This window comes from Melanaphis sacchari, unplaced genomic scaffold (genome assembly GCF_002803265.2).
Source record: "Melanaphis sacchari strain LSU unplaced genomic scaffold, SCAv2.0 Contig24_pilon_pilon, whole genome shotgun sequence".
NCBI lineage: Eukaryota > Metazoa > Arthropoda > Insecta > Hemiptera > Aphididae > Melanaphis > Melanaphis sacchari.
The window spans coordinates 2,312,165-2,337,851 of record NW_020271125.1 but is presented as its reverse complement, the minus strand read 5'-3'; the positions used below and the strand labels follow the sequence as shown (position 1 = coordinate 2,337,851).

The following is a 25,687-nucleotide window of genomic DNA, read 5'->3' as shown; positions in this document are numbered from 1 at the left end:
TCAGGACTTCTTAAGAAACCTGTACTTTTCACGTCTAACCGTGGATTGAAAAATATCGGAATTATATTATGTAAACCGGTAGTACCTATATGGAAAAAATCGAAACGAATGCCAATCTTTAAGTAGATATAATAATTGTTTTAATAATGTTTACGGAAATAAAGCAATTATTTTTACTGTATATATATATGTATGTATGTATAGTATAATATATACAGTAAATTAATATATTTATTATATTAATTCAAAATATCTAAACCCGATATAATCTATGCAAATGAATTTTTTATTAAATCAGATGAAAAATAGTTTAATAATTATTGTTATTATTATATATGTTACTTTGAGTCATCAAATATTTATATTTCAAGGTAAGCAATATATATTTATTTCTAATTAAATATAAAAAATTTACCGTAAAGCTTCATTAATTTAAGCAATTATTAGGTGTTACATATTTTAGGGATTGAAAATGTATATAATGTTAGTAAAAACAATTCATGTAACTTACGAAGAGATTTTAATTAACCCTCCGAGATTATAGGACTTTAGGTAATTTTTTTTCCTCACAAATAATTTTTCGTAAACCAAATATTTGTTAAACTTTTTCACCCCTTTTATGTTGTCATCATCATCCTTGTTTTTTTTCACCACTCCACTTACCTATTCCAATAACATTTTTTTTTCGTCCTATTGTTATGTAAACCTCCGGCCGGAACGCTTTTTCATTCGGATATCCTACAATAATCACGCTGGGTCCGACTTTTAAAAGAATAATTAATTTATGAATTATGAACGTCATGATGTCGTTTATCATCAACGATAATTTATGATACGCTATGAACGAAGAGGAAAGCAGTAAAAATAGTTTGCATATTTAAACATAACTAAAATTAGACTATCGTGTCTGAATTATGATTTTCAGAATTATTAATCCATTTATGAAACAAAAAAATTTAAATTGGATTTATTGTGTCCTCGTCTTTCTTTGCTTTGTGATAAAAAAAGTAATAAACCTATGAATAAATCTAAATATACAAATAAAAATAACAAAATATATAATAAAGTATAAGATACAGAAAATATAAAGTATTCCTTAACTTAAGAAAAAAGAATTCCCTTTTGAAAAAGTGTGTCTTAAAAAAAGTTGATTAAAATATCTTGTTTTAACTTAAACAAAAATAATAAGCTTTATGTGTTAAACTCCCTTTTACTTTGTTTAAAAAGTATAAACTAAATTAAAAAAATGTTATCCCTAGGTATATAACATTTCGGTATAGTATACAAGTAATTACATTGTTAAGTGAACCTATAAAGTTACGAACGATTTTTAATATTTATTGTAATAAGTGATTAACTTGCGGATAAATAAATTTGTAAATAAATTATATTCTATATCAAAATCATTATATCATTTAAATGGTATTTATTTGTTTATGAATTAGAATGTTTGATTTTTTATACAGAATGCATCATCTTGTTGATTCTTTTACAAATTCGTTCACTCAATATAATATAGGTAATATGTACATATTTTATATTTATTCCTCATTCTATTCATTGTAATATTACTAACTTACTATTCAAGAACTTTAAAAAAAAATGAATAATTTGACTTGAAAGTATTATATTACTTATAATTAATTAGTTTTACAAACAAACTGTTTAAAAATGTTTTAAAAACACGAAAATTAAATTTTTTATTGTATTTCAAGTTGAGTTAAACCTAAAAATGCTTAAAATTAATCTAAAATAATAATGACGTTTTGTTAAAAGATTATTGTTGAAAATAATATATCACTATTTAATATTGTTGTAGTAGGTACTTTCATATTTTATGATATATCCTGTATTATTTAAAAAATGTAGTAGTATAAATTATATCAACATACCTGATGAATATTTTTAAACTAAATTTGATAAAAATGATAGTTTATATTTTATAAATATAGTTTTAGTTATAATACGAGATTTAATATTAAAATAAATTAAATAACTTTTAAAAATGTTATCACATACTATTCAAAGAAGTTTGTTAAAAAATATTTTGTATTATAATATAATATTGACCATTCAGTTTTGTAATCAAACTTTGTGTAAAAAGATAAAATTTCTTCTTTAACCTACCACAGACGCTAAAAGTTTTCTTTCCACTGACCATGTTAACTATTTCGTTTTCATTAGGTTAAGATTAAAGTCTTATAGTTAACAACCATATAATAAATAACAAATTACAATACATCAACAATTTTAGATTAATATATTTTGCATCATGCAATTAAAAGTTTTTTAATTGAAAAACTGTAAATTATTTAATTGCTCAACACAAAATATCTCATGATAAGATTACTACTTTAATATTTTAGGATTTATATTTATTTAATAATTAAAATACCTAAATTATATACCTAATAAATATATATATATTTAAATAATTTAAATAATACCACTATTAGTAAATTAAATAAATTTAATTTCAAATTAATTAATATCCCTAGACGCCAAGTATATAGCTTATAATTATTAGTCAACGCGATAAAACAAATTACAATATTATAAAATAATAATAATATAAATAACATAATAAATAACGCCAATATCATATTATATATATATATGCATTGTAATTAAATTAATTATATCCAATAATGAAACAAAATCTTGCTAGAAAACATAAATAACATCATAACACGTACGATAGTTAATCATATACAGTTCATAATAAAATGTTCTACTTACAAACTTTGATCAATGCTCTACTTTTATTGTTTTATTTATTTTGTACGCGTTATGAAATTTTATTACGCATGCAAGGGAGATCATGTTATCTGTGTCCCGCCTTTCATCGTTAATTTGATTAAATTACGTGATACAATACTTAAACAAGTTTTCCATTGTCCAAGGTTTATGATTTGAGTATCGTTCATTTTCACGAATTCCCCCATGGACTTGCGCTACTACATAATAGACTACGATTATATTCCAACGGGTTGAGCAGCGCGGCGGGAAACGCATCAAGACTAAATTAGATATTGTTTGCGCGATAAATACCAAAATTAACCAAATGAAGACAGGAAATCATAATAACATGATCATGGCCGTAATTCAAATATAATGAAGTATGAAATTATATAAACAAACCGTATAGAATTTTACATGATATCTATGGGCATACCTATTATTTATATAGGTATAAAAAATATAATTAATACAAATTAAAAACTTATCCCTCGTTGGATTGAAAAAAAATAGTTAGATTATAAACATAGCTATTGAATTACAAGATGTTCAAACAAAGGTATTTTTGTTTAGCGTTAAATATTATTTACGCATTCATTGTAGTAACGAATGTCACCATAGCAACTGATAACCAGTGTAACAAAAAAAACTTCATGCAAATTCCATAGAGACCAATAGCCAAAATAATATACTTTCATGTTTCAAAAAAAAAATTATAATTATTTCCTTTGTTGTGAAGCACATTGAATTATGAAAATGTTTTTTTGAATTGTAAGGATATCAAAAATTTATTATATTTAGAATGACAAAATACAATGTATTTATAGGTATTTTGTACATTTATTATTTACACTATTGTCACTATACAGATAAAAATCATCAAGTGGGACAAAAAAATGTCTTGCGAATTCCAGTCATAAGAGATATTCATGTCAAACAAAAAAAGGTAGGTAAGTGAGCACCACTATGCTGTACATTAGGTGTCGAATGGGTCACTATTATGAGTAATAGGGGTGTGTTAAATTTGAATTCAATGATGTACGTATATGTATGTATCATTGTACATGAAAAACGATTCTGGGAGAAAATGGCCTGTCAGCCTTTATCACTAAGTATATTTCGTGATACAGAAATATGCACACACACACACACACACACACACACACACACCATATATATATATATATATATATATATATATATATATATATATAATGTATGTATGTATGTATTTTTTTAATACAGATACTAAAGTCATTTATTTTACTTTTTGTGTTACAGTAATATAATAAAATTCTTTTTCAAAAATATTGCATTTATTATAAAATTATTATAATAATACTTATATATTTATACCATATTTTATAATAGTATAGATTATCACATTAATAGCTTATGAGAAGCTGTATATTAAATCTTCAAGTATTAATTTGTATACTCAGTGTTTAATTTTTGACCGACATTTATAAAAAAAATCTAAAACAAAAATTTAAAATAACAATGCCTATAAATAACTCAAAAATAGTCAAAATACTTAAAAAAAACTTTTTCGTAAATATAAAACTGTGATATAAACATTAAATGAAAATTTTAAGTACCTGCAGTTATTTATTTCGATTTATATCAAAACAACAAAATCGATATTATCAAAAATATGATTTGCGTGAAAATTCACATCATTGTAAAATAAGTACATTTATTGCTCTGCTCAGAATCAAAAACTACGACGTTGGAAAAAAAAATTGTTTAGTACTCATCGTAGTTTAGGTGTATAAATTACAACTTAAAATATTCATGGTCAGCTTTGAACATTTTATGGAAGCAATTAACCCAATTAAAAACCACGAGAACGACAGAGTCAGTAAATATCTGCGTGGTATACACTATACAAAGCAAGAGACATTCAGTGTAAAGAAGTAGAAATTTGATTAACGCCTGAGAAATTTGAGTCACATAACTTGAGCACATAAACACATAAACTTGATTCTTGTTGACTAAAATTATATAGAAAAATGATTGTAGTATGGGCAAAAATAGAGTATGGAGGACTAGCGTGCGTTTTATATATTATTTAATACAACCAAGAAAACGATAACGCATGCGTACCACTGCTGATGGTCTTCGCTTACATAGATTTATGGCTTTAAATAACATTTTAGGCTCATGAACTTTCTATAAATATTTTAATAATGAAAATTATGAAACATATGGAACATAAAGCATTTTGCTAATTAGAATTTTAATTTTATCTTAAAATATAAAATAATGTAATCTAAGCTAAATGAGATTTTTAAATTTAAATATATCACATACATTATTATTATTTAATAAATATATCAATAGATATTAAATATTGAATGAATAATAGATTCTATTCATATTTTTATAATACCTAAATATTTTATGGTAATTTTTATTTAAAACACAATTATACTAACTTTTGGTAAAAAATATACAAATCATGCAATTACTATATTTTTAAAAATATAACAAAGTTTTATATCTGTGAACTTATACTTAGATACGGGACACGATGAAAACCAAACTTGACCTAATACAACAATCCCAATGGGAATATATCATACTCGTATATATTTATATGAGTCTATCAAAGAAAATATTATATTCCTGTTAAATTAACAAAACGTAAACGCAATAAAATAATGTTTATGAAAACAGATAAAGGTTTCTTAACAGATATGCTTTACTTACATTTCTATAAAGCTTTATACTATCTTCTGTACGTGCAATTTAATCTGAAATTCTTTAAATCTTTAACATATGTCTAAAGTACCCAACGCTATTAAGATCAAAACACAATCATCTATATTTTATAATTAGGAAGATTTAATTAACTGGTTTTATAGTTGGTATAAATGTAATACTAGCTATTATAGTAAGAAGATTTAGTCCTCTTTATTTATTTATTTTTTGTTACGACCTTGTTAAATTTTAAAATATTATATACAGGATTTTTACAACTACTATTTTACATTTAAAGATAAAAGTAGAAAAACCTTATAAACATCGTCTAATTACTTATATAAAAACTGACAATACTGCAGTAATATTTTGTAGTATTCTTGTATATCGAATATCCATCTCAAATTTTCATAGTTTAAATAACTTTTTTTTTTTTATGTAGAAAATATAAAGTGACTCTAACTAAATTAATTTTGGTTACGGTAAACACTAAAACAATTTAAAAAAAAGATCGAAAATCTACAGAAATTATTTATCTTAAAAATTCATTGTCAAATTTCAAATCTAGTAAAACTTATCTCAATTTTTTACTAATAATCAAAGTTTTTCTTTCAGTAAAAAAACTTTACCGTTGATGTTAAATCAGATAGGTAGGTATTATGTATCAACTTTAGTTTATTTTAAACTAACGTTAGATAATAACTCATTCTTTATGTATTAATCATTTATCTGATCAACAAATAAAATATCGATCACACTGATTAAATATCATCTCTGTTTTTTTGATTATTAAAAAAAAAATACAAGCTACAAAAAGTACATTTAAATACCATATTCTTGCTACCTAAAATCAAACTAGTCCAGAAACTTATTATGACATAAAATAAATGTTTATCATACTTTATAATATCACTATTTTAATTTTTTTCCTCGGGAATTATATAGATATTTTACTAATATAGACCGGTACAATATTTATTACACAGTAAAATTAATTGGAACTGCATAAAATAAAATATCGATAATTCAAATTAGTTATGATTAATAAAATATTATTGACTTATATCTGATTTTTATCAGCTATGAATAAAAAAAAATATATATAATAAACAGAATTAATAAAAAGTAAATAGAGAATTTATATATTTTTCATAATATCTAATTATATTTTCAATGTTTACAAATAAACGTTAAACAGTATGCTTTAATACCTTATCAATAATTTTATACTAATTACTTTTATCAATTTTTAATTGTTTTTTTTTTTTTTTATTACTATTATTATTTTAATTCAAAAACAATATAAATAATATTATAAATTGCAGAACCTGTAATTATAAAAATAATTAAGTATAATACCGTATTGAATGCATACAATTAAAGTACATTTATAAACAATTATCTTAAATTTAATCATGTAATTCATCTTATATAATACAATTTGTTGTAATGAGTTTTAATCGGAATTTATTAAACTAAGAAAAAAATAATTATGATTAGTGTAGGATTTCAATATAATAAATGGGTTTCATCATTTAATAAACGTAACAGAAGAAATATATACCCATTTAATTAAACGTATAAACCCTTTTATCAACATAACTATACTTAAAATACACTATTCTTAAGGTGGTTTATACTTATTTCAAAAATAATATTTTGATTTCACTTTATTACTTATTTTTAATTTCTTACTATTTATTTGTATTAACATTAATTTTTTTTTTTCATACTCAACCAAATCAAAAATAAAATCATGTTATTTTGTTTTGAGAATACAATAAACAGTTACGAAAGAAACGACAGTAGATAAATAAATAATGAAATTAAATGTGGGGATGATTAGTGAGAGGTTGAAACAAGAATGAAAAAAATTTTAAATAAAAATATATTTGTCAGATCTTTAATGGGTGGGATTTTTAACCGTACTGTACGGCGAACAATTTATAATGAAGGTTAGCTTGGTAGTTAAAATATAGATGTGATAAATAAACAGTAATATTAACGCCTAATCAACTTGAAAGGTAAAATATTTCACTTTATAATTTTAATATTATTAGTCAAGTTGATTAATACACATGTATATTATATTTGTTTTGCTTACATTGAGGATATAAATGCTCTGGTATTATCTGAGAAATTTGGAATTTACAATCAGTTTATTACTCTTCATTTTAATTAATTAAAAAAACAATAAAAATTATAGTGTGTTTGTTAAAAAACTATTTTTACCTATACCTTTGTATAATGAAAATTCAAAAAATTAATAAACTACGTTGTGATATTAATATATGAACATTTTTGTTACGAATATAAAAAATGTAATATATCAAATACTGCCATTTACTATTGGATATTGACCATTTTTTTTTTCTACGCAGGTGACACTTATCCCAAGTTCGATACATTTTATAAAAATTGGATTCATAACCATCTGCACATTCTAAAATACTGTTACCGTAATATTGTATAAATTGTTTTCAGTCCACTGACTACAATTATAATAATTTTATCTTTTTACTTTTGAGGATTTGACGCATCAAAACGAATAATGATCAAAAAACAAATAACTATTTGTAATATAATCACTGTAAGTAAATATAATTTAATCACGAAAGTATTAAAATTATGATTAAAAATTTGTTAATTTATGTAATAGGTAGTTAAGTAAAATAATATTAAATTCAAATAAAATTAAATTTGATTATATCTTAATTCTTAATATATTAGTAAAATATAAAATAACAATTTGCAGGCATAATCTATTCTTCATATGATCTCTTATTTTCAATTGAAGTTCAGCAAATATATAAAAAGTTTATTCTATGAATAAAATAACTAAATTAACCATAATAATTTACCAAGTCTGCAACGGTTCTATATAACTATTAAGTGTTAATTAGTTAAATAGTTTCAATTATAACACCAATAATACGATGTTTATCGTTATGTATAACTGCCACAGATGTAAAAAGTTATATTAAAATCTGTTAACTATTAAAAATGTATTGTTGACGACCAATCTTTGCTAATATCTCTACTGAAAATGTTCAACCGTAAACAGGAAGACAAGCGGTCACTGTCGTTTTCACGCTCGACTGACGTCAGACACGCAACACATCAGTATAGTTACTGTTATTTTTTTAGTAACTTTATTTTACTTAAAAACTATCAAAAAAAAAAAACGAAGTTAATTGTTGACACTAAATATTTTTTCGACGTGTTAATGTATTGTTAAACTATGAATACTGCTAGTTTTCAATCAATACGGCTGTACCTATTAAACTTATTTAATACTTGTGTATTACGAATATTTTACCTATTTTTGTTTATTATAACATGCGAGGCACCCTCTAATCTCTATTGAAATCTAACATCGTTAGATGTAAGTAAAAGAAACCTGACTATTATCATAAATTTTACAATACTGAAAATCTAAATAAAATTTAATCATATAAATAATTGTACGTGTTCAAATATAACTGCCAAACTCATTTTTAATTCATAACAAACATCATTAAATTATATTGACTAATAAAAAAATCTATAATTTACATTTCTAAGAAATTTAAACCGCAAAAATCATGTATGCTCACTTATTGCTTTGATGAATATTTTCACTATTATATTTAGATTGGACTTGTATGACTTTTAATACAATTTTCACTTTAATTGTTAGATGTAAAAATTACACCTATGTTAATTTTATTTAAAGTTAGTCACCCGCCCTCAATTATAATACTTCTAAGAAATTACAGTTATTTTAGTTATTAGTGTTTAATTATGTTTACGTAAATAAATCAAGTCGGTTTGGATATTTTACGTTGGTGCAAAAATGTCTGTTAAGATTCATTCGGTTACCAAATTTTAATATCAGCAAACATGTAGGTATCAACGGCTTTTGTATTCAAATAAATGCAACTATTTTAGTAACATTGTATAAGCATACTTGGTATATTTATGCCGTAATTGTTGTTGAAGAATCTTATACATTAAACATTTTAATGCATACTCAAGCAACTTTTTGTCAAGAAACTACTTTTTCTACCCGTAAGATACTATAGTTGGAATTTTTAAGGCTTTTCTTTAGTAGCCTTTACCCTCTAAAAAGTTATACGCGATTATTTTACGCAGTATAGTGACTCTGTGAACAACTAACTTGAAGTCTAATGAAACACCTGAGATAGAGTTGTGTAAAATTGTTATTTTTATAATATATACATAATAATATAATACTATACAGGATTACATGAATAATTTATTTTACCAAAGTTTTTGATTGAGTGTGTATTTATAAAAATATGAATTAAAAATAATAGATTTACAAACATATTATAAATGTATATAAAAATTGTTTTAATATTTTACTTATTTAAGCTTTTTGTTTGAATTGATATTTTATCCTAACTTGTATTAGCAAAAAATATGATATCCTCTACTTGTAGTTCATACAATTTCTCGTTAGACTTCAGGAACAGAATGAACATTAATTTTTATTCAGCATCTTATATTACACTGGAATAAAACACATTTTGCCAACATAATATTATGATGACGGAGTCTAAAAAAAATTGAAGTGACAAACACATTTAACGGAAACAGAACTAAAGAGAACAAAAATCGAAATTTCACCACATAAATTGAAAATAAAACAATACATAGCGTATACAATAAACGTTATCGTATTGGTTTTATACCAATGTATATATTACTATTATTATTGTAACATCCGAATATAACATTCTCTCGATATTGTCAGGGTAAGTTTTTTTTTCACTCCGTTACGACTACAACATATTATATACCTACATCCCGCCAAAGAGACATAATAACGTATATTATACGGTTGGTATATGTAGCAAAGCTATAAACGAATTTAATCAAAATCATTTTTTTTTTTTATTTTTTTTTTTTTCGACAACAACAAACCGTAAACATACGGTATTGATTTTAGCGTAAGGTGATTTTCACGGTAATTGACTACTATAATAATAAATTATAAACTTATTACTACCACCCGGCCCGCGACCTGAGGTACTAAATTTTAATCGGTGTTTCGGGATAATTTGGTCTAACGAAATACGCATTTGTTTTCAAATGGTTTTGTTGATTTCGTTTTGAACAAAACACACAGGCATATATATATATAGGCGTACAACAACAGTTACGTATACGTATACACAGTATCAGATAGTATATTGTTTATGTGAGTGCATATGTGTATGTGTGTAAGCTCATTTAAAAGCGATACCGCCCCTCTGGTAAAAACGTAGCATTCGATCGTTTTCATTTCTAACGACGGCCACTGACCTATATTTAGCGGTGCGGTGCTATTAAGGTATACTAATATAACACTGACTTTAGTAATCGACTATGGTCTGTGACTGCACACCATTCTAATGAAACTCTTTACGAGTCGGCAAGGTAGAAATATAGAAGTGATTTCGAAAAATCGATATTCATGAGTTTCGAATTCAGATGACATGATGCTCGATAAAAAAAAAAAAAAGTGGTTCAAATGTTAACGGAATTATTGCGACGACCACTACATAACGTGCACTGTATGTCGGTGTCCTTCTCGGTATCGTTGATGCCGATGAATTCGGAAAAAACTTGGCAAGCTGGAAAACTACTTATGGCGGCAGTCGAATATTTTATATCGCGAGAACGTGTGATTTCCTCATTTTCGACAGACATATTTTTCGGTAGAATTCAAATTATCGCCTGTCGAGTGATCGTTATAATATTCAGATATTCAGCTACAGCTGCCGGTTACAGTTATTTCAGACATTATTTTTAAAACCTTTCTACTAATACACAGCATATCCCAACTATTTTAACACTACAACACTATACTATTACATTTATATTTACTTTTTGCAAGAAAAAACTGTATAGCTGAAACGTGTTATACATTGCAAGAATTTAAACGTATTAAATGGGACTAGCTTCTCTGTATGAAAATTAATCAGATAATCAAATCGTGCCATATATTCCCATATTGCCTTGACTACCAGTTGTCTATTAATAATATTATGTAATAAACATTAAGATTCAACTGCAGATAATACTTTCAAATAAGTTGGTGATTTTACACAGAATTTGTGGTATCTACCTAACACATAATATATAATTTAATTATAAATACTCGGGGGAAATGTTTAATCTTTTTTTTTTTTTGTATTTAACACTTCGTGGTTTATTAACTTTGTTCTCATTGTTGAAAAATCTGTTAATCCATTTGATTCGATTTCAAAAGATAAAGTTAATAAATTACTTTTAACAATATAATTTTCTCTTTGTACCTACGTATAAATGTATAATTATACAATAATTTGTACATTTTGTTGAAAACGTGTTGCACCGATGTAATACAACTCCGATTATTATAAAAAAAAAACCCGATAGTACATAAATACATAATATTATATGCCATGACCTGGTAGTCCAGTTAATCATCGTGCTGCGAGGGTGGTCCCGTAGTGCGTAAATACCTTAAATACCTGTACGCCATTTTATACTTCGACCACGGCCGAATCGTTGTAGAAATTTAGCAGTCCGTGAAATCGTCAACAGAAAGACTTATCTGATATTTTTGAGATGTTAATCTCACTCTGAGGAGAATAATAATAATAATAAAAAAAAAAAAGGATGACAGTACCGTTTCCTCTCCATCCCCTATATCGTCCTCCCTCCACTCACATCGACTCGTTTGACCGTCCTTGGGCGCGAGCGTGATTGCGATTTCTGCGACGAGTGTCGCGCGCGCGGAATTGAACGTAAACTCTGGAAATAATACTACGACGGTATTGCTGCCACCATCGGTCCTGGGAACTCGGTTAACTGCAGTCTATGCGACGGGAATTACTTTGAACCGACCGGACCACAAGAATTTCAATCGTTTTGGATGGATGCTGAATGACGCGGCGCGCTCGGGGTCGACGGGTCGACGAGGCGTTCGGGTCGGGAAATATTTGCTCGGTGGTTTATTGAATGATTATAATTACGGTGGCGGCAAACTCGGCAACTAAATGCCGATAATTATTATTGGTGGCGGTGGCGTAGGAAATCTTTAACGCCCAGCCGTCGTCGTAAAGTATTATGGGTGTCGATTCCTTCCTATAAACGTAGTATAATACCGCGTGCCGTTTTATTATTATTATCGCTATCGTTATTATTATTACTAATATATCACATCCGGGACGGACCTAGTATGGTACGTTTCGTGTGTGTGTATGTGTGTGTTTGAATGTGTGTGGTATCAGTATATTATTATATGATATAATACTGTTCAAATATGTTTAGAAAACGTCGGGTTGGTCGTGTTAGGGTTGGCAGCAGAAACGCACAATATAATATGTGTATATGTATTTGTGTATGTATCAGACACTAAAACAACAATGGCAAAGTCGTTAGAACTGCCCTGAAATGTTTTTTTTTTTTTTTTTTTTTTTTTTTTTCCCCTGTCAGTACTAATTGTCCGTAATTTTAAAATTATCATTATTATTATGGAATGTCAATTCGCTTTAACACGAAACCAAACGAGTGTATAAATATTACATCGATATCGTTCGTATAATCGGCAAAGCATTTTTCAACTATTCGTCGCTGCCATCGCCATACACCGTGTGAACACCACAACGCGAATATGGTAGATTTAATTATAATTGATTGTTATCTATTTGTTCGAGTGTGTTCAAACGATTATCTAGAATACGATATTGTTCTACTATTAAATAACAAAATTATGTACATTTCACCGTGTTTTACAACATTGCAGAATTTTCGTTAAGTTAAAATATACGCGGTTTTATTTTGTTTAAAAAAAAAAAAAAAAAAAAAAAAAACGAGTTGATACCATGAAACAAATACTTCCAAAAATATTTTTACGTAAAATAGTAATAACAGACATAAATATTTTTTTTTACCTTTGCATAAAATGAAAATAGAATAGATATAACAAAATGCTAATAAGAGTACTAACCATACACAAATAATGAGTGAATTAATTTAATCACCAACAATTTAGTGTTTTATGGAGATTGTTGTTCAAATCGTTCTAATCCCTACTACTTATAAAACTTCAAATATTAATTATTTGTACGAGCCATAAGTATGTGAAGTACCTATTTTATGAAAATAAACATTTAGCTTTAACATAAAATATCGGTTTATCGAATTTAAAATTGTAATACCTTTTTTATTTAAATGGACATAATTTTCACCCATAATTGAATGTATAAAAATGAAAAATTATCAATATCATATTACTCTAATTAATACAAAACTTTATTTTAAATACTATAAACATCGATGTTGTTTTAAAATATCTAATCGTAGTAAAACGAACATTTATTCCAAGAAACTATAGCTATTTCGTTAAAAATATAAATTAGGCAATATAAAATTAAAATGTTTAAGATACACCTGAAGTCCCACGCCAACACTGATTGGCTCCTTCACACAAGTTTACTGTCTTAATATTTTAATATAGTTTAATATATACATTTATTTTTTGTACGTATATAAATATTGTTAATATCTTCACTACCGCTTAAAATTATTGTATTATTGTATAATTCAAAAATAAAAATAATACTTGAGATAACCATAGTTTAATTTTTTTAAGTTTTTAATATGAGAAAAAAAATAGAGTGGTTTTCTTCATTGAATCGTTTTGAATATCAACTCACATAATTCTATTCTTTGTAACAATTTATTTGATGTGAGATCGTAGGGATCAAGATATTATTTTTAAATATATTAATTTATTTTTTAATCATGATAAGTAAGTTATTATTATATGTAACCATAAAATATCAAAGGTTTATAAGTATTTAATTTTTAAAACGTTAAATACAACAATTTAATTTACGGTTTAAATTAACATCTAATTTTATTTATGTTAATCAGTTAATCACTGTACTATAAATAAAGATATTCATAATTTGTAAAATAATTATCAAAAAATAATGTTTTCGATACATGTTTAATTCAAATTTTATTTTCAAAATATACTCCTTGCTAGATAAAGAATATGTATTTAATTTTTTGAATAATAAATTAAAATATAATAAATATATTATATTTATTAATCTACACTAAGCTTACTAACTGAACTGTATATACAATTGAAATGTTAATATTAATTAGTACAATATGTAATAAATTAGTTGAATTAAGTGTTAAAATTAATTTCTCGAGTTCAAAAAAAAAAATTAGTAAATGTAAGAAGTCTTATAATAACATCAGAGCATTAAATATTTAAAAGGGTATATGAGAACTTTTTTTAATAAACTGTCAAAATGACCGTGTTATACCGTGCGCATAATCAAGAAATGTATACAATTGAATCCCACGTGTTCTGAAGACTGACAGTTTGAACACCGAGGTGGATCACAGGATTTGAAAGAGTTTTAACCTTACTTTTTTTATGTTCTTGCGCATCTGATAGTAAAGTATGTACAAATTGCTACGGTTCTTTGTGGAAAATATTTATTATTATGATGTTTACTAATAAAATATCAAAAGCATACTTAATATTATATTACATGAAGTAAATAAGTATAGTTTTTGAAAAAAAAAATACGTATAAAAGTCACATGCTTAATGTAACATTACAAATCATGAAAAAATTAAGTTATTTTGTGTTTACTCAATACAACAATATTTTTATAGTTTTAATTATTTTTGTTTTATAAATCATGTTAATTGTAATAGACTAAATAATGATTTTTATTTATCAAACAAATATACAGAAGAGCTACACTAAATACTTTAAATTTTTTATCGTGTACAATGCAATAGACAATATCACTGAAAACTAAATAAATATTTTTAATTTAAAAATAGTTATATTTTTATTTTTTATAACAACACGCATTTTTATTTATAATTTATAATATTATATGTTAATAACTGTCCTTGTAAAGTTTATAATTAACTAAAATAAAAATATAAGATTACAATAAAATGTTGAGTTTTCATACTATTATCATAAGTCATAATTTTATCAAATGTTTACCTTTTGTTTTCACTTGCACGACTATACATTTTTAAATTAATAATTATATATAAAAGTAATAATAGCTGTTATAATACTGTGATTTATGATGTTAGTTATGTCTACCAAAAAAGAAATATAATATATAGTTTGACTTTTATTGTTAAATAATATATATATGCATACACCTTATCTACATATTATATTTTTTGACTTTTAGTCTACATTTCATAAAGATACTGGTAATAGTTCTTAGTTAACATATGTTATCTGTATACAATATAATAAAAAGTTTAAAGTAAAAATGTTTTAGATAATAAAAAAGATTTTGAAAAATATATGCATTTTCTCTTCCTTAATATTTATTACAGAAACCGATCCAATATTACACACCACCTAGTAATATACGATCGTATATAACGATTAAATTCTAAAGATTATTAAGGAACTTAATGAACTAATCTGTGGATAACGGATGAGAATATCTCTAATAGTGGTATATTTAAAAAGGTCACTATAAAATTGATATATTTATAATGCTCAGATATTATATGGAAAAAAATGGGTACCAAATTAGTGAACGACCTTTTGACACTTTAGTGGTATTGTGTGTGCCAAACATTGATTTTAGTAACTTGTAAAATATAAAAAATACCTACATACAGTTGTAATCTTTGTATATTATTTTGCAATATTCATTAAAAATTATTCGTATTATTCAATATATTATGTATAATTCATTTTCCAACTAAATACTTTATATATGTCATTAAATCGTTAATATATGGTTTAACTGCTTTGGTGTATTATCACCATTCAGCTTCATTTATTTCAATATTTTCATAACCTTTTTTGAAAATACCGTATAAGTAAACATTCAATACCTTGGTTATCACTTAAATTTTAGCAAAATAAAAATAGTAAATTAACACGAATTTATTGAAAAATAAAAATTTAAAAATTGTAATATTATAAATTTTATTTGGATTTAAAATGTATTTATCTTAACTTAAATAGCATGATATTATGATTTGTATGACTGTTTTAATTTTTTACATAACAATCTATTATTTTCAAGAATAACAAGTTGTAAACCCAATTAATTTGTAAAAATTTTTATATTTTAGTTTTAAATTTAAAAAATATAAAATAAACATTACAAACACTTACTATATAAGTAAATATTATTAATAAATCTAAATTCTAAATATAATAAGATAATTTTAAAATATAAATTAATATCTATATATCTACCTTAAATATATTTTATTGCACTTCAAAATTTATGAAATAAATGTTAGAAATATTTTAGTACAATATTAACCAATAACTATATTTAATTATGTTGAAAATCACTATTTCTCTATGTACATTCGTAATTCATATAATGAAAACTAATTTATTAAATATTTTACAAAAATTAGAGTTACTATTTGATCTTTACAGACTATAATTATTAATGCTCTAGGTAGTTCATATAATAACTTTCAAACAATTTGGATATTAAATGTATACTACAATAATATTACACCTAAGCATGGTTTTTTTTTTTAAGTATCTATTAAATCGATGAATTATTCTATTTTATAGTATGCATTTATTACATAATATAAAATAATGGTTTGAAATATGTTTTATTATCATTGTAACGAAAAATTCTCAATATTATTATTATTTTTAAAATATTTTGTTTTCATAAATTATTTTATATAATAAGTATTTGTATCTTGTAAAGAGTACATTTTCTTGTGGCTGCCAAAAATATTTCAATTAAGTTATTTTGCCTTTAAACAGTTTCAGAAAATAAGTAAATGTTTAATGCTATTTTATATAGTAGGTATACTAATATTTAATACCTACTTCACTGATCAAATAAAATACTATAAATTTGTAACGTTAATTCACATTATATATAAATAACAAGTTATTAAACATTTTGATAAATAATTTAAACTTTAAAACTCAAAGTGTACCGTTATAACAATAAATTATAGTTACGAATATATATTTTATTATTTTTAAAACATCATTATGTTTACAATTTTACTCAAACTAAAGTAAATATATTATTAAATAATGTTGATAAATTACTCTTAAATGTTTTTAAGTAAACGTATTTTATTTAAAAAACAAAAAACAAAATTAAAATTAAACAATTTGTTAGAAGTAATTTTTTTTTTTTTTTTTTGTATCACAATAATTTATAGTTCATACGCAATTTAAGATTCTTAAAATAACGAATGCTTTATGAAAGTGAATAACAAAAATGTACTTACAACCAGATTAAAACGATTTCATGAAAATTATCATCGTATTATTATTTTTAGTTTAATTGTAACAAATTCCAAATTCAAATTAAATCTAAATTATGAATGGCGAACAACAGAAATGCCGTGTTGTCACAGGGACAATTTTGTATGTAGTTGCTATCTACGTCGATGGTACTACACTATAATTTCGTTTATATAATATTGTTTGTCATCAGTTATAGTCTTAACGACTAAACATTTTGTTGACATAACACGATGTTTAAAATATGTATATACATAATATACTGTGTTTTATAATAATGTATTATATACTGTGGTTCAGAGTTTGGAGTGGCGATAAAGAGAGAATCGTGAAAATAATAATGCTATAATAATATCATAACAAAGTTATATTATTTCGATTACGAACCGAGCGGGAATAATATCATATTTCTAGTAGAAATTTCAAGCGATGAGTTCGATAACGTATAGATCAGACCATTCGTCAATAATAAAGTTGTATAAAGTTTGATAATAACAATACTATACATGTTCACATATTCGAGGGTGCGTGCGAGTGCGTGTCAATGGCCAAAGACCTCACGGTTTAACGAGATGAGCATTATTTTGTGTTTTTATATATATCCATCCAAGTGACTAAAACTTTAACGTTCGGGAATCGTCGAAGTTTAGAGTTTGAAAATGTCGGAAAATAAGATAATAATATGTTCCTCGATAAAACAATTAGAAATATCCAGAAGTGAATGCAGAGTCCATATTATTATAATGTAATATATTTTTGTTTTGTGTCCATGGCTCATGGAAACTCCAACGTTGTCATTACTCTTTATTTTAATACTAATTATTACAATAATACGGTTCAGAGAGATGTGGGTCTAGGCGTCCGTAATATAGTTCCCCGTTGACCTACCCGGACGACTCTATATACGGAACGGCCGCAGTATATCATTTTATATTTTAACACATAGTATTATATCATAGCAATCATCGTCGTCGACGCCCAGTGGTCGGTAAAAGTGCGGTCGGGTCGGGTCGTCGCGACGCAATAGCACGTCGTCGTCGCTAAAGTTTTCTCGCATCGGCACAGCAGCGGAACGTGCGTGTTGGTGTGTGCAAGCAAGTTCGTGTTTGTATGTCGTCGTGTGTATGTGAGTATGAGTGTATGAGGAAAACTCGAAAAGCCAGTGGCGCATGACTAATGCGGACGCATATAGGCGAAGGGGATCAGTGTATAAATGACTTTTGGCCCCTCCCGACACATACGGCCGACAACTCTCCCCCCCCCCCCACCGCACGGCAGTATATATACCACCCCGTCACCGACTCTTTCGATTCCGGTCTACTCTCATACCCCGCGCTAGACGTCCGGTCAACCCGATCCTCTGGAGTCATCGTCGTCGTTGTCGAAGCACTCGCCGTAATATTATTACGATGACGACGACGATAATAATAATATAATACAGCCCTCAGTAGATCATTATAACACAAGCGCGCGGCACACGTGCGAGCGTATACATACAAAATATAAATCATGAACGAGAAAGAGGTTAGTACCGTTATATCTTATTATATTATTGTCGAGGACGCGAAACGAGACGGTGAAAACGATATTATTATTATTATTATTATAATAACAACAACCAGCACGGTGCACACGACGGTTTAGCGTGCGTGTGCAATAACGATACACTCAACTGTACCGACGACGCGACGACATTAATATTGCATACACGTGACGCCGTGTTATAATCAAATATGCACAGCCGTCGGTTCCGATATCATAGCTGTACCGTAAGACCATCGTTCGATTACCCTGCAAAATATGAGCCGGGCGACTGTTGCAGTTGTTGGCCGGTCGAGACAATAAAACGTGCTCCACGTGACACGCCGGGACCGCACCGTTGCGTACTGCTGACGCGTGTACTTGGTTAATGTGTCCGAGATTTTTCGTGAAAGCAACTTACTTAGGTAGTACCCCATATTATTTAATGTGCATTATATTGTTATCACATCGATTTCCAATAATGTTTTGTTCTAAATAATGTACTGTTCAACAATATTATATCGTTCATCAATTTAAATATTAACTATTGGAAACAATCCACCATTGTGAAGTAAACACAAATTAAATTCAGAAAAAACTCGTTTTTGCACTATATGATCAGTATAATACTCGAGAGAAAAAAAAAATGAGACCAAAAGATAGAAAGCAAAAATACAAAATACAGGACATAAAAAAAAAAAAATGAGACCAAAAGATAGAAAGCAAAAATACAAAATACAGGACATAAAAAAAAAAAAAATGAGCTATATTATAAAAGAAAGGACTGCAAATGTAAGGGAAAAATGGAGGACATGAGACCGCACAAGGGCAGGTGATAGACGATGTGAAACTATACTCAAAAAATAGAACATTTTTGGAAAAGAAGAAAATACAAACTTACGATGAAGTAGTACAGACAATGACGAACCATCTACTACAATATCCTTAGAAAAGGACCTCTTGTGAAAAAAATGACTTATACCAGGCAAACGACAAAATGTCAGCAGTCACAGCTTTTTGAATTACTGTAAAAAAAAATATTATGATCATGTTCAATACTCGTTTAGATATTTAACTGTATTTAAATGCTTATGAAAAACCTAGATTAATTTTAATCATTACAGGAAAAATGTAGAATTATAAAATTATTATTGTTTATATAACCAAGTGAGTTTTGATTCTATTTTAGACGTATTTCAATACTCTCGTGTACATGGGTCTATATTTTCATCTTTACTAAAATTTTCAGAAATCGCCAACTTCCAAGCGCTTTGACGGAAATTAAGAAAAGTATGTTATTTGTTATTGTGTATCTATTTTTTTTTCTTTTCATACCATTGAATCATATCAGATGGTATCTTTGTGATTGTGTTATGTATATTACTACGTAAATATATATATATATATTACATTTGTACATATAATGTTATTACTTTTATATATTATTATATACTAACACTCTACGAATTCATGTTTCTATCATAAATAATATTAAATTATAACCATGTTTCTCATTTGTTGGTACCGTCTGGAATACGAAAACAGGTGTTGATTGAAGTTAATCCATCTTTTTGAAATTCCAAAAATACAATGGAATTTTAATTATTATCATGTATAATAACACAATAAATTGTTAATAAATTATTTAAGAAGATATTAGATGAGCATTAGTTTGTATTATTTTACTGTTATTGCTTTACATTCTAATAATCTAATTGTAAAACGAGATGATCGAATAAAGAATATATACAGTTATTTCCATGTATTATACTTTACATAGGTAAATAATAATGGAATAGTATAAATAATAATTATGATTGAATTCGTTGAAACGTTATTCAATCAAACAATTTTAAAGTCAGCATTTTAATATTGTTTTTGTTCACTAAGCAATAAATGATTATTATTTGAATAACATTATTTTATTTTAAATGTTTAAGATTTTAATCAATCATATTGTTTTAACTTATTTTGTTACGAATTCATGATATTTTTATAAATATAACATAGTTTTAATTTTTAAGCATAAACACTTATTCTGAATGAAAAATTTAAAAAAAATTTATAACGGTATAAATCAACTACAGCTATACATAAATTAATCATATTTAATTAACTTTATGACATGGTGTATCCTACTGAATTAAGTAACTCGTTTTCTAAATTTATTATAGAAATAATGTGCCTTTAAAACAAAACTTAAGAATTTCACAAAATTTCTTTAATTATATTTATATGAGTCTATAATACATTTTAACTATTATAATTTATTTAATTGTTTTTTATTTGGTTGTGTTAAATATAAAATTAAATATTAATTTTAATGAAATTAACGAACGCAATTTTTAAAATACCTTCAAATAATATCGAAGTAGATTCGTTTTATGCACCTCTCTAATAATCTTCGTTTTGACTAAGTTTTTTATTACTAATTTTTTTTACTATTGATTACATAAAAAACTAATAAATAGTCTTCAAAGTTTGATATAATAAAAAACAATACAAAACTCGTATCATTAGATTTAACTTTATAGAACTAAGAACATTTTATCTTTATATATTATAAATCGATAGATTCATAAATATCGTATTACAAATAATTACAAAACCATGATATACTTTTTTATAATATAATGGTTATCTAATTATGTGTATTAATAAATATTTCATAAATATTATCATAGTTTATTTATTTATTTAAAAATGTTATAAATTAATCAATTTTATTAATTAATATATATATACCTATTTTTAATAATAATATTAATTACATTATAATATTGACTATTATGAGTATTTGAATACACATTAGTTTGTTAGTTTGTTACCATATTGTATCTACGTAGTATAATTTATTTGGCATAGAATAGTTAACGATGTCGGACGTAGATGATATACTAATCTTCATATGTTGTTACCTATTTCTTTTGATATTATTAAACTTCTTCCTTACAAACTTTACACATACAATATACGATAAAACAATACGAAGCATAACTACTATTACTATGGTATAAGCTGAACAAACTAGGTCCATTCTGGAGAAAATATTCGTCTTCGGAAAATGTTGTTTTAACTAAACAATGGAAATACTTGGATGACTTTAAGCACTCAGGTTATACTGATATCAAATAATTTACAAAGCACCCAAAAACTTCCACTAGATTCTGTAACATGAAAATGGCTCCAAATACATTTATACGTTAATTTATTCGTTAGTTTATTTGCTAAACGAATGCAATGCATACTACATAGCCAATACTTAAATAATAATAATAAAAACGTATAAATTCGATTTGCACAATCATATTAGATTAAATATTTTTATTGTTTATTTTTTTTTTTTTTGTGATATTTTTGATAAAATTAGATACATTTTTCCTTCAGTAAAATATGATTTTATATTATACAGTACGTTATACAAAATTATACAATAATAACAAAAATATTAATACACACGAAGAGGAGTCTACCAAAGTATGTCCCTCAGAGTTTAATAATTACGATTTTTTGAATTAATTTAAAAATTTAATGAAAAATATTATTCTTAAAAATAAATTAAATAAATATTGAATACAATACATTTATATTTTATATGCATTACCTACACATAAGTAGATAAATTTAAAAAAAAAAAAGATATTTAAAAATAAATATATTGATTAAAATATGAATTATATTTTTAAATTAAAAGTTTTATTTTAAATTACCTAATAAATATACTATATTATATCGTATATTCATGAATTTTACTTTAAAACGTTTAACAAATATATACTTATATTTTTATAAAACTGCTATAATATTTATTTTTTATTTTTTTCCTTTCGATTATATAATCTATAAATTTTTATTTTTAAACATTAATTACCATTGTGTAATTTATCTTATGCTCAGTAGTTTTAAAATTGTTTATAAGTTTAATAATAGATTAATATTACACAAACATCGATTTCAAAAATAAAAATACGTACACGTGTCACGAACAAATCCCAGATAAAAGTAAACCATGGTTGAGGGTTATAATATTTTTATTAGAAATACAGATGGATACTGCATTGATAATGCTTTTGCGCAAACGATTCTGGCATTTTATTTACTTTAATTACTTGGCTAAGACGACAACAAACTATATAAAATGGTAAGGAATTGAATTTTTGCGTACTGGTTTAATTTTGTATATTAAGAACCTGGCAAAGGTCCAACAAAACATTAAATATCTAAATATCGAATCGTTATTTTTATGTTTTTCTTTTTCTTTTTTTTTTTTTTTTTTTTTTTGATATAAAATATTTACCATAAAAACGGGAATCAAGTACAGATAATAAAATATTATATTCACAGGTTTTTTATATTATACACTTCTATAGCTTACACACAAAGATCACAAAAATCAAATTCAATAAGTGAAATATCGAATAAAACACTAGAATTTTATACCTGAGAAAAAAAATTTTAAATGATTTAAACATCCAGTAACGGTTTTTTTTTTTTTGCAAAATCAGTCCAACACCTCATTTGGCATGTGCTTTTTTTAGGTGAAGGTCATGTGTGAAATTGCGTGAAATTCACTGTGACAAATCATTTGGCGCCTCATGTGATACATTTAGCAGACAAAGTCTAAGGGGAGGGGGAATGTTTAGCTAATTTTGATGTCTGACTCATTACGACAACAATAAATTAACGTCAACCCCTCTACCAGCAACCCCTAGCTGAGTTTCCATATCAGATGGCATTGTCAGTACAGCGCACCGGTCATAATTTATGACACTTGTCCTAATTGGAATACCAAAGAGGTGGGATGGTCGCTAGACAATATTGTTATTATGTTATTATTTTCATTGCAGCAGTGATTGTTCTTACTTAATTTTTAGAAGTAAGTTAGTGTGTAACCATGTTGCGAGTCTTCACATTCAATTTATTGGTATAAACAGTGAAAGCGGAGAGAAGAGGTGCATAGTGTGTTATAAAAACTTAACTCCTACGAAATCGTAAATCGGTCAATTAAATTAGCTTTTACCGTATAGTAAAATAACTGTTCGTATCATAGTTCTGTACACTTAATAAACACAACAGTATTTATAAACATATAAACTACCTATAAAAGTTCCTAGTAAAACCGATTTCACTTACCTACACTTATCATAAATAAATTCAATGTAATGCCATCGACCTTACTTTACTACTAAAATATACCCAATATTACGTTTTATCACTACCTACCTATAATATTTGTTATACGAAATAAATCGACAGTACTTAATAATACTTGGATAACCATTAAATTTAATCGCTGAACCAAAAATGTCTGAGCCCCTTATCGAAAAAAAAAAATAAAATAAATAATAAAAATTACACTATAAACATACTAACCTTTGGAATGCTGAGCAATCAACACTTGGCTTTAGATACCAGTGACGATTTCAGTGTGTGTTTGTTATCAGTCAAATCGTCAGTGTATGTAAACACGCAAATCACCCGGCAATCGGGCTGAACTCAGTCGCAGAGCAAAGCACACCGTCTTCTACTCCTCCTCCTCCTCCTCCTCCTCCTACTACTTTAACTCTTCCGCTGATAGACACCGATACTATTACCATAGTTAAGTCTACGGCTAACACATGACGGCAGTGAACACCACGACCGTGGCGGCGACCGGCTGGCATCGTATGATATTAATAACTCTAACTGATATTATTAAACTCTATCGACGTACAACGTGAAACAAATCGCACGCACATTGTAGTAGTGTAGTTATACGCATACGGATTTCATTAATATCGGTTTGTCACGTTATCGGGTACTCTCGAAAAAAATTATCGGAGTGTGGCGGTCCAACGATTGGACATGCTGTGTGTAAAAGACGCTATGAGACCGCGGCTACGTCATTTGTGATAATCATATTAATATAATGGACCGTCTAGAATTTCACTCGCACGCGATAGTTATAACGGTCGTCGTGCTCCGGTGCGGAAGTCGATTTCCGATTCGGCTTGTACGACCGTGACGGCGGCGGCGGCGGTGACGACGGCGAGGCGCACACTACCGCACGGGTGTTCGGTTGAACGCGAACTAACACTATGAGACTATACGCGTTATACGCGCCGAACGAGAAGCACAGAGTCCGTGTAAGTACGTGACCGTGTGTGTGCGTGCGTAGCTTTGCGTGTGTGCGAGTAAGTTTTTATGTGTGTAAGTTTGTGTGAGTGTAAGTTTGTACGAGTGTGTGGAGTTCCTGTGTGGACGTGACCGCGACACCAAACACACACACACACATGAACGCGCGCACGCGCGCGCACATGCACAGTCGCGCACGCGCAATTTTTCAACGGTCGCGCAAACTCAGAGAACGCCTTCACCACCTGAAGCCGCGGAGGGGAGGAGAGGGCTCTCCTCGTGTTCAGAAGCGACCGCCGCCGTCACCCCCGATGT

At 26.7% G+C, this 25,687-nt stretch overlaps 1 protein-coding gene across 2 annotated transcripts in view; it reads right to left on the bottom strand.

The window, feature by feature from the left end:
- The window catches only part of LOC112595024 (probable G-protein coupled receptor No18), a 130,939-nt gene extending 105,603 nt beyond the window's left edge, over positions 1-25,336 (bottom strand). Inside the window, exons 1-2 of one of the 2 annotated variants that reach the window (XM_025340095.1) lie at positions 24,632-25,336; positions 20,160-20,283 (exon numbers count right to left, since the gene is read on the bottom strand). The gene's annotated coding sequence lies outside the window, so the exon portion shown is untranslated. The remainder of the gene's footprint in view (positions 1-20,159; positions 20,284-24,631) is intronic. The other variant, XM_025340094.1, reaches the window with a different exon arrangement.
- Positions 25,337-25,687: the final 351 nt, after the last annotated feature.